The sequence below is a fragment of the Ischnura elegans genome, chromosome 3, assembly GCF_921293095.1.
Source record: "Ischnura elegans chromosome 3, ioIscEleg1.1, whole genome shotgun sequence".
Taxonomy (NCBI): domain Eukaryota; kingdom Metazoa; phylum Arthropoda; class Insecta; order Odonata; family Coenagrionidae; genus Ischnura; species Ischnura elegans.
The window spans coordinates 13,938,413-13,953,981 of record NC_060248.1 but is presented as its reverse complement, the minus strand read 5'-3'; the positions used below and the strand labels follow the sequence as shown (position 1 = coordinate 13,953,981).

The 15,569-nt window shown below is 40.3% G+C and overlaps 1 protein-coding gene across 3 annotated transcripts in view; it reads left to right on the top strand.

Annotated features, from left to right (window-relative positions):
* Window positions 1–15,569, top strand: part of LOC124155465 (pH-sensitive chloride channel 2-like) — an 87,147-nt gene that overhangs the window by 21,365 nt on the left and 50,213 nt on the right. Inside the window, exon 1 of one of the 3 annotated variants that reach the window (XM_046529297.1) lies at window positions 5,924–6,090. The exons of the other annotated variants lie outside the window; for them this stretch is intronic. The gene's annotated coding sequence lies outside the window, so the exon portion shown is untranslated. Of the gene's footprint in view, window positions 1–5,923; window positions 6,091–15,569 lie in introns of those variants that run through there. 3 annotated transcript variants of the gene reach the window in all.

Below are 15,569 nucleotides of genomic sequence, written 5' to 3'. Positions count from 1 at the left end.
CTCATTTCTTACTCGGTTGATTCACTTCATCCTCATCATCCTTCTGAAGCACCACATTTTGAAAACCTTCGCCCTAGATTTCTTCGCTGCTTCCATCGTCAATGCCTCACTACCTTAGGGAAGCTACTCCAAATGTTAGTTCTGTCGAATTTTTCCCTTACATCTACGTTTTAATTTCTCGTCGTTAGTAGTTCTTTCTATTGTTGGATTGCTCTCTTCGCCTGGGCTATCATGCTGATAATTTCCTTTCTTACTTGCTTCTCCAATCTCTAGTTATCCTGCTTCCCAAATACCTTAGTTCATCCACTTCTCTCAGTTTTTGTTTCCCTAGTTTAATTTTAGTCTTCACTTCTTCTCCTCTCCTGCATACTAATATCTTATCTTATCTGTTAGTTTTCTTCGTATTGATTTCAGCTGCTATATAAACATTATCCTACTCATATTAACCATAATCTTCTTTCAATCCTTCTCTGGCTCTGCTATCGCCGCTTCGTCATCGGAAAAGCGTATAATGGGAATTTGACCCCATTGATTTTTCTTCCTTGATCTTTGATTCCATAAGTTTATTAATGTAAACGTTAAAAATTACATGGGACAAAGCAGTCTTATCTCACTTCTTTCCTTATTCCTGCTTCTTCGCAAACGTCATTTTACCATCGCCATTTGGTTATTATTTGAACTGGATATCTTTATCCAGTCAATTTTCAAACTTAAGTGATTTTTTCTCTGATATTTAATGAGTATAATAGCTATTAGATACTGGTGATTATGGAAACTAACAAGAAGATTAAGTATTCTCTCGTTGCCTTGGAGTTGGTTGACTTTCAGACCTTATTTTACGCGTTATGGCCCAGTGGACCGCGCGAAGTCAAAACCAAGGCTCTCTACTCTTCTCTTCGTCTGGCCACACCCTTCCCTTCAATCATCCCGCACTTCTATTCGTTGCAGATTGACTATTATGTTATCAATACACCTTTTCTTCGGTCTTCCCCTCGGTCTTCTTCTGTCCGGGACCAAAGAATAGGGTGGCATCCTATTATTTTTTTATTGCCTAAATCGAAAGATTATTACTCCTGGAGTACGTATTTCACGCCTTTAGTTTTTTAAATGACGATATCTATTTTTCGCGATTAAACGAAAAGTGAAAATTTTCAAGCGCGCGAAAACGCGACGGGTAAGTATGAATGCTGGGAAAGACCCCGTGTGACGTCGTTCTGGTTCCCGCTGCCGCAAGTGAGGTGACCTTGGGGCGAGGCTCTGAGCTCTGATACGACGCAGGATGCCAGCAGGTAGCTGAGTACCCTACTAGCAGGTAGCACTTGGCTTAAATAAGGATTATTAATACCTTATCAAGCGAAGGAAACCTTCCGACCTTAGACAATTTTAATAAGTGATTATTAAGAGATGTTTCCCTGAGCTCTGTGGCTCAAGCATGCATTGGTAATCTCAGACGATGTAAAATTCCTATCTACTCGTATAGAAACTAGGTCCCTGTGACGTCAAGTGGAGTGGGATCGCATGGCATGGGCTTTTTCAAATGAGGATAAAATTGACCATTGCCATTCGTCTAAACCGCTATTTCTAAAACCAAATAATTTGTATATTATGAATACAGTAATGGTGAGTAACGAATCGCAATCAATACCTTTCGTTTTCTGTGATGAAGGAAACTACCTTATTAGCTAATTTAGGATATATTTCGTCATTCATCCGTTCAACATGTCCTATCCAATTCAACATCCTGCTTTTTAATAAAGCTACTATTATATTGTCTCCATGAAAGTTATATGGGTTGTTGATTGAGTCGTTTTCCTCATTTTCCTGTCAATTCGTCCTGGACTGGACCAGATGCGGTATAAATTCAGTTCACGTGATGTATGAAATCCTGATGATCATAGGAAGTAGTTTATTGGATTTGTGAGTTATGACCGACGAAAAATGAAAGTAATAGCTACTTCGTATTATGTCGTTGAAGTAATAAGCGGAGTATACTGGTGGTTATTTGCGGAAAATGAGGGGTTTGTTACGACTGAATCGCTATCTATCTGTAACTGAAATGCCTCTGTACTTTATATGATAACTGCCAGTTGGAACCGTGTTGTACAGTTTTGAAATAAAAATTAATAGTACGATATCATTGTGTATCTTTGGTTATGCTGTTTTACTGTGTCGCTTCTGAAAAAGTTTACTTTATCCGGAAAAAATTCATCACTTACAAAACACGTTGTTGCTGTCGATGATTGCCTTTCAGCAAAGGATATGATTCATTTTGACCTCTCTTCGTAAAACAAAGGTTTTATAGACCTGGTAAAATATCTCCTAATTTTTCTTTTCTATCGGTCCTCGGAATATGATGTGATGTTTTCCGTGTCGCTCTGAAAGATATCTATTCATAATTGCGTTGGTAATCTGATTGTAATCCTAGCGGGTAGCCTCCGAGTCTCTAGCGGCCTCCAGCCTAATTCGTTTAACGTTTTTGAAACGCTTTCTGTACGCATGTAGCAGTTATGGAAGATCGCGCAGCTTTCCTTTGCATTTCATTAAGTTCACGGATTAAGTATTTCTGCGCCGGATCCCATTAGCTCCCTGCATAGTCAAGGTGTGGCCGGACGAGTGCGAAAAAGCACCTCTGTTTCACATTTTCTTCCGAAAATCTTCCCATTACATGCTTGACGAATCGTAGCTGACACTTCAGAGACCTGAAGGAGCCGGCTGCAATTACTGTTGTTTACAAAGATGGACACACGCGATGCATATCCCGTGAACCTCTGTGCTGAATCTTCACCACACCATGAAAGCCTCCCCTGGGACTTCCATGCCGAAGTTAACTATTCCTCCGAATGCTGCTGTAGTAGCTCGCCGCTGCCGGGCTCCTATGTCCATTCGTTGCCTTGAGGCATTTAGTAGAGATTTGATCGTCCAGCAGGTGATTTACCGCTTCTCCTTCAATAGTCGAAGATGACGGGCGGTTGTGCAAGTCATAGTGAGATTGTTAGGATAGCGCAACGTTTGTTACCGGGGGAACTTTTGTGGACAGCTCGCTGGAAATTTTTCCTCTAGGTGATTCCACAAGCGTAGCAACTTTTTTAATGAAAATTTAAAGGTTCTTCTCGTACTGCATCGACTGAAGTTGAGGAAATTTGTGCTTTCTGCACCTTATTATTTTGAAATTGTATTCGAAAATGAAAATTTTCGTGTTGACCCTCTAGACTATGCTAGTTTAAGCGGAGAAAAAATATTGATGCCTGCCTGAATACAAATGTAGTCAAAATAAATGTCTGAAATGTAATTCCGTTATCCAAAAGAATAATGGTAATAAAATATCGATGGTACGCTACGTATTTTTTATGTTACTTACAGTGAATGCGGTATTTTTAGGTAATCCGCACTATATACTTGAAAATGACGCTGAGGTCCGTTTGTTAAGTTAGGAAATAAGTAATTCTAGAAGATTATAATGGAAATCAGTTAGATATCATCCATTGATAGCAGAAAAAGGTGTTTTATGTACCTATTAAAACTGGCGAAATATAGAGCAATGTTTTTTTATATGCTCGAAAAGTTTTTAATATTATTATGTTGGGAAATATTCCGTAATTTCACTTTTAAATCAGTAATTTATAGCTATCACAAGAGGCCAAATTCTCGACAAACGTTCGTATTATAGCCTCAGAAACTCGAGTTGCCAAATGGACCATCACTAATTGGAAACATAAAACTGCATGAGGAATACTGTGGTATTAAGTAACTCATTCTCTCTATAGATGCTATTGTCTGGTTTGAAATGGCTCGAGTTGTTATGGAATGAGAACTCAAATAATGAAGTACTTCCCTTCAACGGCTCCTCTAGTCCCCCTCGTACACCCTCCTATATTCCCACCCCATATAACATTTTCCCTTCAGTTAACCACACTCAGTTGCAGACAGTCGTATAAGCGGTGTTCAAGATATCGTAGGGTATTAATAGGAGGCGACCGAATGCTAAGGTCATTCGCGCTTTGAGAAGCGTAGGGAAAGAAGGGAGTAGAGAGACCCGGCGTCGGCATTAGCCTGCTCTTAACGATAGGCGCCAAAAGCATCGCGGCTTAACGTCCCATCCGACGGACGGAGTTTTGTTCTTGAAGTGCCTTCCCCCAGGCACTCGAACAGGGATCGGGCAATCTCTGAAAATTGAAACTGGACCCATGTGGTGAGAAGCCAACACTCTGGCCACCTCAACAACCCATCCCCCCGGGTTGTCCAAGATAACATGCGAAATCGATTCGTTCAGTTCACTCAGATGATTTATCGCAGCAGTTAATTTTTAATTACCTACGCTTATGCACTCCTTGTAAGAAAAATGTGGATTAAAAATGTGGACTTATGACTTCATTACGAAAACCTTTAAAATCATGAGAAAACGTGAGAATAGCTGGAAATATCTTGAATTCCATGTAGCGGACAATCAGATATTTTTGCTTGGATTCCGATTCCATGGACTCAATTTGTAAATATTATTCAATTCTAAGTTCAACAGCAGCTACAACTTTATTAAGCTCTACGTAGGAATCACTTTCCACCAGCAATTGTACTGGATCTTGCAGCATGTTACGAGAAAATTATTTACTTTCTAACCATTATCAAACCTGTAAGGAGTTTACGAATCTGAGCTTGTTTTACTAAAATCAATTACCAAAGTGATTAAACAAACAATTGGAACTAGTCTCTCATGAATGTTTGGTAGACGATTCGACATGCGTAGGTTGGATCCAGAGGTGGTCTCCTACCTCCCTTTTACTTTAGTTTAAGCATTTTACATGTTAATGTAGGCTTAGATGTAGAATTTCGTAGATTACCCTGGTCTATTTCCCTTGCCAACTCGTTTTTCCCTCTTCAATTTACAGTATGGCCAACCCCCTTCGTCCTGACTAAAAATCCTATTCTCTTCCCTCCTCTCCCTCACATTCCTACTCCACATTCTTCACTGTAAAACTGTTTTTTACGTCCCCTCCCCGCTCAGCACTCCATCCAACTTTAAAATCCATGCCTCCTGTCTCCTCCACAATCTCATTTAAATGCTGCCACTTCTCTTTCACCATGTCCAACACTTCATCGTTCGTTCTCCTCTCCGTCCACTTCATCTTATCCATTCTTCTCCACACCCACATCTCGAATGCCTCGTCCTCCTTCCTAAGTGTCCATGCTTCCGCTCCATAAAGGGCTACAAACCAGATCAGACTCTTCGCTAACTTTTTCTCTAAACTCTCACATAACGATACCCTCGTAAGCTCCTTCCTTCTTATGAGTGCCTCCTTCGCTAACGCAATTATCTTCTTTTTATCCTTGCTGTTGTAGCCGTTTTCCTCTATCTTTTTCCTATACAGTTGAATTGTTCTTCCTGCTAAAGCTTTTGTCCCCCTACTTTTATCTTGAGTTAATTATGCATATATAACTTAAGAATTTTTGTATTTAATTGACTCTCACTCCTCAAAATTGATATTTGGTGATCGAATGGAGAGTAATGTCCAGCCTTTCGTCGTTCCTCCTCCTATTCGTCCACTTCACACTCTCCTTTCCTCTCCATCGAAGGAATGGAGAAGAATGGAGAAGGTGAAGTGGACGGTTTCATGGTCTCACATGGTTTCTCGGGAGGGTGTCTCATCTTCGCAGTGATAAGAGAAATAGACCACGTTGCAAAAAAAGAGATTAATCTATCTGATTCGGACAACTGCTAATGAGTCGCTCTCCGTCGATAACGCTCTCGCAGATTCTCAAGAGAAGATAAACTGAGGGGAAACCCTTTAAACCTTCCATCTCTTTCCTCCTGTGTCCGCTGCTGACCGATGCGCGCGCACGCCTTGCCAATCGTCCGATGACTTCACCGCGAATACAAGACCTCCTCTTGTCAGTTCGATTTCCATGCGCGGGTACTTTGGAAGCTGCTTCGCGTCCTCCATTCGACGGACGATTCATTCAGCTTCGTCTCCGTGAGTTACCTCCGAGCAAGTGTGTCGTCCGATAAGGCGATTGATATTCTGCGAATGGCGGCCGAATATATTTTATTCGGGCCCTGAGTGGTCGGAAGAGATTGGGACGCCTGCGGTGTCGAAGGTATCTTTGAATTTTAGCTTTAGCAGTGGAGATGTGTGTGTGCTGATTGGAAAATGCAGGGGAGCGGGCTTCGTAAATACATCGTGTTGTTATGCAAGGACTTTAATACTTTCGCTCACCAGTGTTTTTCGTGATGCATCCCTTGTTTGAACCAGGGATTAAAGCTACGTGTACACTATTGACCAATTCTCGTAACTTGTAAATTGGAACTCTCGAGAGATGTAAATTAGTGGGTAGGTATTAATATGGATGGCGTTGAATTTAGTGAGTATTTTCATGGATAACATGGTAATATTCTTCGATGATCGTGTTTGAATGTAAAGCGCATATCTAACGAAGTCTTATTTCGGAAGGAATGGATAAGTTGTGCGCTATTATCTCCAAGAAGTCGCTCGGAAACGAATGATGTTTACGCATCTCCAGTTCTGACAGACGACACCTTTTCAAATATTGCGCCGAAGCATTCGAAATAGTATTGGAAATAACATCGAACACCCTTAAAATGCCTTCAGATGACATCCCATTAATAGTCCTCGGTCCGATGGATAGAAATTTAATTTCCAGGCGAAAAAAAACAAACTGTGGGATGATTCACCAATTTTATGTTATTTAATGTCGATTGTGATTGAGTGTGAAAAGTAAACAGAGCCGAGTCTTTCCGTTTTTTAACTCTTGGCCTTCTTCTCGTGCTATTTGTGACGAAAACTCGACGACCCTTTCCCAGATGAGTTGATGACTTCACGAAATCAATCCCAGTATGTCGCCGATTCTCCACTACTCCTTAGCTACGTGTCGATTGGTGACCAAATCTCGAGATTTATCTCAGAGCTGTGTCCATTGGGTACTATTCACAGTCTCCGAGAGGTCTCCGTGACTCGAGTCTCGTAAGTTTATCTCGATAATGTGTCCACTGAAGGAAAACAACTGAAATTTACATCGCTATTAGAATTCTCAGTCCTGAGATCAGTCTCATAAGAACAGAGATGTTCCGATTTCAGAGACATAATCTCGACAGTTCGGGAAGTATGCATGTCCTCTGGCAACAATTGAAGTCTCCGAGAATTATCTACATTAGCGCGTTGTCTTCGGGAGTGTCTCACTCCCATTTTCGCACGTTACTCGACTCTCAGTCTCGAAGCTTTTATGCCCTTATTAGACGAGGGTAGCCAGTGACGCACAGTGGGCTAAAATCGAAAAAAACTGGCCAAAAGTTGCTAGAGTCTAAAGTATTAGCCGAGTCTGAGTGGCCGGGGTGGATTTACATAAATATGGTTGTTAAAATTTGAATCGCAAGTTATCGCAAAGACTGCATTCTGAACATTGTTCTATATGCTTTTGTCTATCTTACAGTGCAAACAACTCAAAGCTTGTAGCCTGAGTAGCCTGTGGCCTGTAGCGTGTAGCCTAATGTCGATATAAGCGATAATTACCGTTAAACATAAAATTCAATGAAAAATCAACACAGTTTTTGAAAAATTATAAAAATATTAATTAGCTAGTAAATTGAAACAAACACTGTCTCTATTCATTTCATGAAGATCAATTTTATGGATAAAAATACTTTGAAACCAATATTCTGAACAACGGCTCTGTAATGAAGCCACAAATTTAGCTATTTTCAACGGAAAAAATTTGGTCGCTAAAATCACTCTGACATGCTCTACTTTGAACAGCTGTAAAAATTATATTAACGTATTCCATGATCTGTATGGTACCCTATCTTAAAGAGTACAAGCTCAATAATGGATATCAACTGTTTTTTGCTGATTTGCGCAAACTTCATTTTTCGAATTTTGGCCAGCTTTTTTGGATTTTGGCCCACTGTGCGACGTGGCCACACTTTGGCGACTGACTGACTACCGCGCCCCGTCGCCACTCCGGTCGCCACAGGCTACCCGTACTGGCGAAGCTGCGTTGTAGCTGACGGAGCTTGTTACACTAGGTCGCCAGTCTCACGTTGCCAATCGGTCAGTACACATCGCTGGACCCTGAGAAAAAAAACGGGCTACTTAACTGGCTACTAGGTTTGGTGGCCAGTGCGTCTTCAGCTACTGTAGCTGGCGACGTCACCTGGCTACCTCGTCTAATAAGGGCTTTAGTCTTCAATGGACACGATGCTTAAGATTGTTGTTTTGGGGCTACGGGTTTGGTTCACATCTTTCCGCTGCGCATTTGTGGTTTGCAACACTGCGATAATGTGTCTAATGTGCTTTGAAGTAAAAACTTGCTCCGGAGAGCCACTTTAAGGATTGCATTATTTCCAATGAATCCGGCCCCCAGCCCCTCTCTTAATCCATCTCTGGTTTGAACCTTATTCCATCATCTTGAAATGCTCATTGGGTACACCTGCGAAAATTGCGGAGTGTGTTTGCGGAAAGGGTCAGTTGACGCAGCGGTACCGGTCACTGACGCAAAGGGTAGCGTGTATACCTTCCGTAAATGGAGCAACTCGGGTTTGCTGCAAAATGAATGTAGAATATTTTGCTCTAATTTTAAATATTCTTCTATAAGTGCGTGAGCACTGGCGATTTTACTCTGCACACAAACTCAATTTTCCGGATTTTTTTCATCTTATGCTTTCTCGAATAATACGTGAGCCTCCGTAAGCTTTTTTTCCTCATCAGTATTGTTTATGCATTGCCGAATTCGAGATTCGAATGAGGTTTCAGTTCAAAAACATAAATAATCGTCCTCCATTGAAGTGGCGAATTGATTTATACCAATCATTATCAAACGCAAGCTTCGAATTCCGAATGACTGTATTTTGAACATATGCTGTCATTTTCATCAAATAATTTCTATCTTCCTTCCGTGTTTTTATGTCATAGTGTCAAATGACATATTATTTTCCATGTGTTGGTCGTATTTCTCGGTTTGTATTTATATGCGTGATGTCTTTCAAGTGATGAGGTGTTTATAGGTATTTTCCTGTTCTTGCATGAATTAGGAGGCATCAAACACCGTTGAGTGGGCTCAAATGAAATATGCAAAAGAGCGTCAATCGACTTCTGCGTTTGAAGCCGAGATTGGAATTGCAAAATCCTATGATGTGTCACTAATGGCGATGATGTGTCACGGAAGAAAAACGACAGTAAGAATTTATAAAACAATGGTAGAAAGTGTCATAACGTAAGGATCAGAGGTATGGGTCACTAAAGAAAAGAACAGAAATTGGATACTGGCGACTGAGAGAGATTTCATGCGAAGGATTTGCAGAACGATTGATTGATACGTGATAAATTAAGAAATGATACAATTACATAGATGATGTAATTGGAAAAATATATTGTCGACGAGGTAAAAAGAAAGTTGGTTACCCTAGTTTGACCATGTTAATCGGATGAATGACACCACAGATGACCCAAGAAAATATTGGATTGAAGACCTTCAGAAAAACTTAAAAAAGAAGACCACAGTTATTTGGAGACTAGAGAGATCGATGGAAAAAATAAGAATGAAAGAAGAGGATTATCATGGCTGAAGCGAAAGCTGTGTGCAGAACGACAGCCGTAAACAACCCGGTGTATATTCATAAATTGAATATTCAAGAAGAAGTAAAGTTATCAAGGGATTCATTATCATAATAATTTAATACAATCTAATTGTTGGCGAATACATTGCTTACTGTTATCATTTCCCAAAGGAAAACGAAAAATGTGGTCTCACTAATGGCCTTGGATTTTGGTTACTGCACTTTCAGCGTGTGGACTCTTGTTTATATTCACCAGAGTTGTAAACATTCATTCTAGTAATTCATCGGAAATACCCTGATATACTTGCTATAGTTGGACCATTATGTCGGCCATTGGCCGTAAAGCAGTCAGCCAATCAGCCTTTGATGCCGGTTGGATGAAACGGGTTGAAGAAGATATGGTACTATGCGAAGAAAATATGGCAGTTTTTCTGATAACTATGCGACATTCCGTATGGTCTGGTCGCTAGGATTTCTGGCTTTCACCTTGGAGGCCCGGGTTCGATATCCGGCATGGGGTTAGTTTTTGCCGGCCTCGATGGCGGCGGGGTGTAGTGCGAAGGGCCTGCAAAACTGAAGGTCGCGGGTTCGAGTCCTGCAAAGGTTGGTTACCCGATTCACGGAATGGATGTTTGTAATCGTCCATTGTAACTGGTTGTTGCCGCGCGATGTAAAGGTCTAATATTGCTGCTTTCGTAGTGATGAATATAAATAAGAAAATAAAAATTTAAGCAATTAGTTTTCGTAACGTTCTCGTGAAAAAAATTTTACGTCAAATTATAGTGGTTTTGTTAACATTTTATGTATTTTTATTGTTTTATAATTGTTTTCATTTCCCATAATAATGTACAATTAGGAGTTTCAGTGTTGGCCTTGGATATTTCTTACTGTTCTGACATCTTGATTGTATTTCCTCCACGTGTGTTGCAGCTCAATCCATTTCCCAACTTTCTCGAAGGCGTCGCGAACAAAAGCTCTTCTTCAGTGTGCCCTTCGCCGTTTTCCCTTTCTTGCCGGTTTTCGACGATTCTCAATGTGTGTTTGTTGATGGAGATGACTATTCGAGTGCTAAACGTTCTTTTGAGCGAACATAACCCGCCGCCAATTACAATGGCGACCGTCTCCTTCACGAGTACACCGCTCGCGGCTTCTCCCGTTGCGGTCTCCGCTTCTGGAGATCGCAATGCCCGCATAATGCCGAAGCACTGCCGACAAATGCATCACTATCGTAACAAAACAATACTAAGGGTCGAGGTCTTTTGGTCCCTGAAAACCTATCGCTGGAACTATCACTCTGCAGGAAGTAGATATTGATCGTATGATTTAGGCTTAAATAGTTGAAGGAAAGGTTGAAGGGAAGATCCTCAGAGGAGGAATGGGGAGATGTGAAGCATAATGATAAATTCTGAAATATGTCTTTGACGAACCTGACGATTATTGCAAGTCAATAGAAACACGTGTTGTAGAGTTTGTGAAATAAAAATTTAGTGGTCAATTTGATATATTAGTGTATCATTTAATCCTAAGATTGGTTTGACGCAGCTCTCAATTCTGCTCTCCTATCCAATAGCATTTTCATAGGGACGTATTTCTTCTCTTTTACATCCTTTACAACTTGTTCTATGCAACTCATTCGTGGCCGTCCCTTGCCCCTCTTCCCTTCCACCTGTCCTTCTAATTGTAAGATTGCTTTTATCAGCCTATCGTGCCCCATAATGTGGCCAAATAAGTTGTCCCGTTTTTATCCCTAAGGCATTTAGAAAACTTCTCGTTTCTCCACTCTTATTAGCACTTCCTCATTACTTGTTGAATGAAAATTGAACTTTGTTTTTCCACATAAATCGTTAGTCGATAACGACCGCGGTTTCGACGTACTGCGTCATCCTCAGGCCTGATGTGATCGAATAAAGATTTATGTGGAAAAACAAAGTTTAATTTTTATTCAGTATGGACAAATTCCACAAAGTAACGCCTCAATCCATCAACTTCCTCATTACTTATTCGTTCGGTCCATTTTATCTTCGTAATTCTTCGGTAGTACCACATTTCGAATGCTCCCTTTTGAACTTCTCCGCATCTGTGAACGTCGAAGCCTCTTTCCCTTAGAGAAACATGTTCCATATTTAGCATCTGAAAATTTTTTTCCTCACTTCTATAATTTTATTTTCAGCTGTGTGTAGATTCTTCTTTTTATGGAAACCCCTCCTCGCATGCGCTATTCTACCGTCTATTTCTATCTTGCTTCGTCCATCGTTGTTAATTTGGCTTCCTAGATTTTAAAAAACTCTCTTTTACATCTTCCAGATTTTGTTTTTCTGGTATAATTTCTGTCCTAGTTTCCTCTGTTTTGCTGCTTGCTTGTATCTTCTTTTCGTTGATTTTCAGCTGATATCTGGCCATTGTCCTTTCCATGCGTGGAAGTGCAATTAATTGTGATGCTTTTCTCTTTTCTATCCTCGTATCAGATAGCCGAAGTCTCTTCGGATGCTTTACGAGTTTATTTGAGCAATCAATTCCATAGCCTTCACTCGGCCTTCAGTTTGTTTGCATTTCGCTCGGGAAATATTTGGCCAGTAGCGATGACCTTTGTTACTGTTCTTTTAAGAGGCAAAGATACGCAAAGAGGAGGTACTACTGGATCACATTTAGATCTCAAAATAAAACTCATCGTCAATTCTTGAACCTTATTTCATCATTCATGTTGATAAAATTAAAAACTGATTGTATCATCGACATGTCTTGAGACGCGTGCGAAAATGTTTGCTATTTAAATTTGAGCAAATAGAACTCTAAGAGTATCTTGTTTGCTCAGTATTTTTAGAATAGGATATTGTGCGTGAGATTTAATTCGATTAGTGTTGCAAGGTGAGACGATGGGACAGGTGACATCAGTCAGTGTACAGAGAAGGGCTTAAGCAAACAGTCGGAGGCGACAGAAGCCGTCGATTTGTATTTTCCCATTAAGATCTTTATCTGCATCGTGCGTCCGACGGCTGTGAAAACATTACATTCGTGCCATGCGGGTTACACTCGTTGCAGGCGCGGCAGATATCCTCGCTACACAGTGGGCTGAAATCTGAAAGAGCTGGGCGAGACATCAAATAATGTTTTTGGTTTTAGTTCGATAGGTGAAAATTATCTTAAAATACCTATATGCATACACGGTGATGCGTTCTGTTTGTCTTAGGCTATCTTCATTGACAAAATTCGTCCGGAGTTCTGCTACTTGCGCATCCGGGTGACCGGCGATGAATTTAGTAAGATAGAAATAGTCATTTGGGTAGTCCTAGCTTAGAGGTAATTCATTGAAAAGAGATGTTTCTTAACAGTGGAGAATGTAATGCGTTGAGGTGAGGAAGCAACTCATTAGGACTCACGTTAGGAACGATGAAGGTGAAATGAGAAAAGGAACGAGGAAGTGCTAGTCACGGTGGGGGAGGATAGTAAACTTTTAGATGAGATTCTTAGGAGACAGAAGTTTTGGATGGTGCGAGTACTAGGGGGTTAAGGGATGTTTAAAGCCATACTGAAAGGTAGGAGTGCGTAATCTCCCGAAATGTGTGGAATGTTAGGGGGAGGATAACAATTGCTTTCATCAGACCAATGTGACCGAATAAGTTATCCCGTCTCCTTCTAATGTTATCAACAGAATTCCATTCTCTGTCTCACTCTGGTTTGAACTTCCAAATTTATCCATTCGATATCCATCCCCCTTCTTGTGCGCCACGTTTCGAAAATTTCCAACTTCTATCAATCTACTCCTATCATCGTCTATGCATCACTGCTTTAAAGTAGCAGGCACCAAATAATTATTTCCCTGGTTTATATTGACATTTATATTTGGTATTAATGTAAATATCTTGTATTTGTACTATATATGGCAATGTTTATGTAATTTATGTCACATTTTAACTAAATCAATTTAAATGTCAATATAAATGAGACAAAGTGGACATGAATAACTTGAAATAACTTGCGGTATAATTATGCGCACAGTGACTTCATTAGCGAATAGCGATGGAAAGAGGGTAAATAAAGAGAAGGCGGCTGCTCATTCACAGACAAATATGGCCAACACTAAAACCGCCAACTTCAATCTCACTTTGGAAAATGTAAAGATTAAATAAATTACTAAAAAAAGTAGATTTTTGGCTTACTGCAACAACTCTTGATTTTTCTCTTTCTGTCACAGTCCATGCCTCCCTACCATAAAGAAGTATGCTCCCAGCGTAAGTCCTAGTGAATTGCTTCCTCACTTCAACGCATTATGCTCCCCACTGGTAAGGAACACATCTTTTCAAGAAATATCCTCTTGGCTTGGAGTATCCTACTGACTACGTCCTATTTCTGCGTCCTATTACGTCACAAGGTCACTTGGTTACCCAAGTAGCAGACGTCCTATCTCTCATGCTTATTTTACTCCCTCTATTCTAAAATATTAATGGGATAGGTATTAAAATTTTTCCTTGACCCTGTTATACGTACAGGGGTCTGGGTCCTTCATTTTCTCTTTACAAAATTATGCACTACGTACAAAATTAGAGCGTGGAATCTACAGTATGACTTGATTGTAACGTCATTCAAGGGACCAATTATTTATTGATGCTATACCAGGATGATACTATAAAAGGGTTATTTAACTAATAGATCAATATCACAAAAGAAATAAAAGGCTACGATTTTCCACGAAAAACATACTTTGATGAGATTATTGGTGTTAATACTACTAAATTCACGAGCAATACTATGGTGCTATTTAAATTTTATGTAAAAAAAGTCATCAAAATGAAGTGTTTTTATGCAACTAATACAGTTTTAACATAAAGGCAACAGACGAAGTGAAGTACCTGGGAGTTACGATAACCTCGAACCTCTCGTGGGGAACACATATAAGGAATATCTGTGGCATGGCCCTGAAGAAATTAGGATTCGTCAAGCGTATTGTGGGAAGATTTTCGAATGAGAAAGTGAAAGAAAGGTGCTATTTCACACTCGTCCGTCCGCACCTTGAATATGCTGCGAGCTTTTGGGATCCGGTACAGAAAAACTTAATCCGCGAACTGAATAAAATACAAAGGAAGGCTGCGCGTTTCGTCAACAACCGCCACGGGCGTACAGACAGCATTACCCAGATGTTAAGCGAATCAGGCTGGGAGCCGCTGGAGGCTCGGGGGCTGCGCGCTAGGCTTAGATTGCTTGAACAATGGGGAACATGCACAATTTTTTTAAAGTACTGGAATAAGAAGGCCTCTACCTCAAATGTACTCGTCGAAAATTTCGCGTATGAATAATGCTTTTTAGCTGAGTTATGAGTCTTTAAAAATTGATCTTCATCGGCTGATTGAAAACACGACGTCATCGGAGCGTGACGTCACGGAACGGCATCCACTGATGACAGACTGAGAAAGTGGATAGAAAATCGATCTACGAGGGCTCAAATGCAAATTTGGCGATAATAATTGCAATTTTTACTTTAAATATCTTGCATTCAAGCCTCTAACACTCTACTCTCTTAGCGAAGTGAATGGTGTTCCGTGCGATGACGTCAGAAGGCGTTTCAGGTCACGTGACTTCAAGCGATATTCGAGCATTATTAATTAGCATTTATTGACGTTTGTGGAGTACCAGGAGAGTTTTGGCTTATATATTTGGACTCGTGAGAAATTTTTCTATTCAATGAGACTAACTAGCATGATGAACAAATTCCATGCATGTTCCCCATTGAGAATGGATATCTTCAAGAGCGACACGGAGAACATAATATTAGAGCCACACTATATTTCCAGGTCCGATAGAAGCGATAAATTAATAGAGATGTTTTGCTGAACGGATAGATATGGGAATCCGTTGTTCTCCCAAACCATAAAGGACTTTAATAATGCTAGTCCCAACCTCGTTAGAGCACTTCATTTTTTTAGCTGTAAACGGCTGGTGTCCTAACACCCCCTGCCACACGCCTTTTAGGTGGCTTGCGGGGTAATATGTAGATGTATTATGTTTAAGTAAA